Raw genomic sequence first — 3,358 nt, forward strand, 5'->3', positions numbered from 1 at the left:
TTAATATTCATTATTCATGGGTCCCACCGTGCATTTAAAATTATATTATATTAAATAAATAAAATTTAAATGAATATTAATATTATTAAAAATATCTTTATTATTTATTAGTTACCTATTTTATTTATTTTTTTCTAATTTTAAGATTTTATACAATTATTAAAAAAAATTTTAAAAAAAACACCATGGGTGGGCTAGCCCTTGGTTGGCCCATCCACTGTACAAGAATTGTACTTTGAATGTGTTCAATTGTTTGAACACGTTCAAAGTGGGGGGGTGTTATAACACCCCTCCACAATAGGTGTTAACACCAAGGAGTGTTATAACACCCCCTATTAACAAGCATTACAGCTGTCTTAAATCATCTCTTATTATCTTGTGGATCCTCCATTCCAATATTATGAATCAATTTTTCAAATATTGTAGTTGATAATGTTTTTTGAATAAATCTATAAGATTTTCACTTAATTGAAATTTTTTTATATGTTAATATCTCCACTTCGTAGCACATCATCTCCACTTCGTAGTACATCATGTGTGAAAAATATCTCCGATGGGTCTAGTGGCTAGTGCATGAGGTGTTGCCACAATGAGATCTGGGGTTCGAATCTCAGCAAAGTCGAGGTAACTACCTCCCTTATGTGCTAGTCACTATTTCAAATGTTAGTAGCCGCTCGTGATTTACCTCCTCCGTGTTAACCTTGGGACGAGTTAGCGAGGGCGCTGGGAGCGAACGTATTCGCATTTTGCCACAATGTGTGAAAAATAATTTTGGGAGATCTGTTTCGTCATATTGCCTTATTCCCTTTTGATGTATCCACCTTTTAATTGGTTATGCAAATAGCATTTTCTTCATAAAGTATCATTAGAGTCTTCTTGTTTATTAATTAACCTCATGATTCTTGAATGTGATAAGTCATTAACCTCAACCACACATATTCACGACTTGTCTCATGGAGTGCAATTATTTCAGTATGATTTGATGAAGTAGCAGTTATAGTATGTTTTATAAATCTCCAAGACATCATTGTTCTACTATATGTGAAAACATAACTTGATTGAGACATGCAAAACTACTCGTTGGGTGTCTGAGCTCCCTCATACAAAGGGTCGCTACGATAGGATAAAATGTCCTTCATGATTTACTTGCATGTATCTTACGGTGAGGCCGATGATATTGGGTCGTTGAGGTGGATGATATCACCTTTTGCTCTAATAACCTGATTGAGATTTGGGTTTGTGTGAATCAAATAAGTATAATGCATTGTATACCCAATTAATTTTGCATTTGACTCATGAGGATAAAATAGACTCATATCAATTGTTCCTTGGAGATATTGAAAAATATGTTTAATTTCGTTCAATTGTCTTTTAACTAGGGCAAAACTATATCTTACTAATAAATTTATAGCAAAAGCAATATAAGGCCAGGTATTATTAGCAAGATATATTAAAACACCAATAGCACTTTAGTAGGACATTTCAGGACCAAGAATGTTCTCATTATTATCCTGAGGACGGAAATGATCCTTTTGTATATCAAGTGATTGAACAACCATTGGCTTAGTTAATGGGTATGAGTTATCCATATTAAATTGTTTTAAACCTTTCTCAGTATAAGTTGATTGATGAATAAAAATCTAATTATTTAAATACTTAAACTGTAGGCCGAGACAAAATTTAGTTTTACCAAGATATTTCATTTTGAATTATTTCTTTAAATAATTTATTACATTTGAGATCTCTTCAAGAGTGTCAATAATATTTAAATCATCAACGTATACCGTGATTATCACAAAACCATATCCAAACCTTTTTATAAAAATGTACAGACGAATATGATTATTTATATAACCCTCTTTTAACAAATAATCACTAAGACAATTATATCACATACGCCTAGATTGTTTTAAACCATACAAAGATCATTGTAATCTAATAGAAAATAATTCTCAAGAATTGCATGCTTCGGACATCTTTCGTCCTTATAGGACTTTCATGTATATGCTATTATCTATGCATCATATAAATATGCTACAATGACATTCATCATTTGCACATGAAGTCTTCTCCATAGCCGCCTCGGGTGGTCAAGGTAGGTCTGATGCACAGGCCCCACCTTCGGTGGGGCCCACTTTTTTAAAATAATTTTTATTTTTTAAAATAAATTGTAACAAAATGGGTTCATTGAATAAAAAAATTAAATTTAAAGTAAATACTAACAAAACAAAGTCCATGATAAAAAAAATTTAAAATGATCTAAATATAAATTCTAAAACATTATGATCTTTTTTTATAAAAGTATCTGAAAAAGTAAAACATATGCACATAACAGTAAGCAGACCTTTTCTTTCTCCTTCATCATCCGTTTTACAATGGGCACAAAAGTCTCATGTTTTAAGAGAGATGCTAGTTCTGTCTGAATTGCTTACTTCCATTTTAGTCAATCCCTTCTTGATTGACATTTTTTTAAAGTCATGGTTTAATGTCCTCATTCAGACTATCAATTGTCACATTGTAGGCAAATATATTATCAATATTTGTATTTGTTCGATCCCATGTTGTAGAAATATAATTTATTGATATTTCTTGATTATCTCTTTTAACTTTTTTTGGAAGTTTTTCTTATTGAATTGAATTATTTCCTTGTTCTATATAATCAATTTGTCCATTTATTCCTCTTTTCTTTTGAGGGTTTTTATCCTTAAAACTCATTGGTCTTCCATGCTTCAAGCATGGTTGAGATTCATTTGTTAGGAGGGGTTCTTCAGATACATCAATACTAATAAGAGCATTTTCTACTTAAATATGTGATTTTGTTACTCATTTTGGATTAGAGAAATTATCTGACAATTGATTAGAGACATCAATTTTGATAGGAGCATTTTCTGCTCAAATATGTGATTTTGTTACCCATTTTAGAATAAAAATTATTTGGCAATTGATTTTGTTATTCATTTTAGATAAATATGACCATACTTGGAGCTTTAGCGCTTGTGTTTAGCGCTTGTGCAAAGCAATAGACAACTATGAATCCGAGCAACCAACATGAGAGGTGCCAAATGAAGATTGCTTCTTGGAACATTAGGGGCTTTCGCAAGTCCCTAAAACATAGGGGGTATAACATCTTCTCGAGTGCAAGGATATTCAAGTGATGACATTTTTGGAAATAAAGCTCATGGAGAATTCTCCAGACCTAATTATGCAAAGACAATTTTCATGTATGAGATATACTCATAACTTTGGTATGTCTAACCATGGTTGTATATTACTCTTTTGGGACTTGCAGAGGGTTGTTATGGAGGTCATCATGACAAGTGATTAGTTCATCCATTGTCATATTCAGTGTCATGTATTC

The sequence above is a fragment of the Zingiber officinale genome, chromosome 2A (genome assembly GCF_018446385.1).
Source record: "Zingiber officinale cultivar Zhangliang chromosome 2A, Zo_v1.1, whole genome shotgun sequence".
Lineage (NCBI taxonomy): Eukaryota > Viridiplantae > Streptophyta > Magnoliopsida > Zingiberales > Zingiberaceae > Zingiber > Zingiber officinale.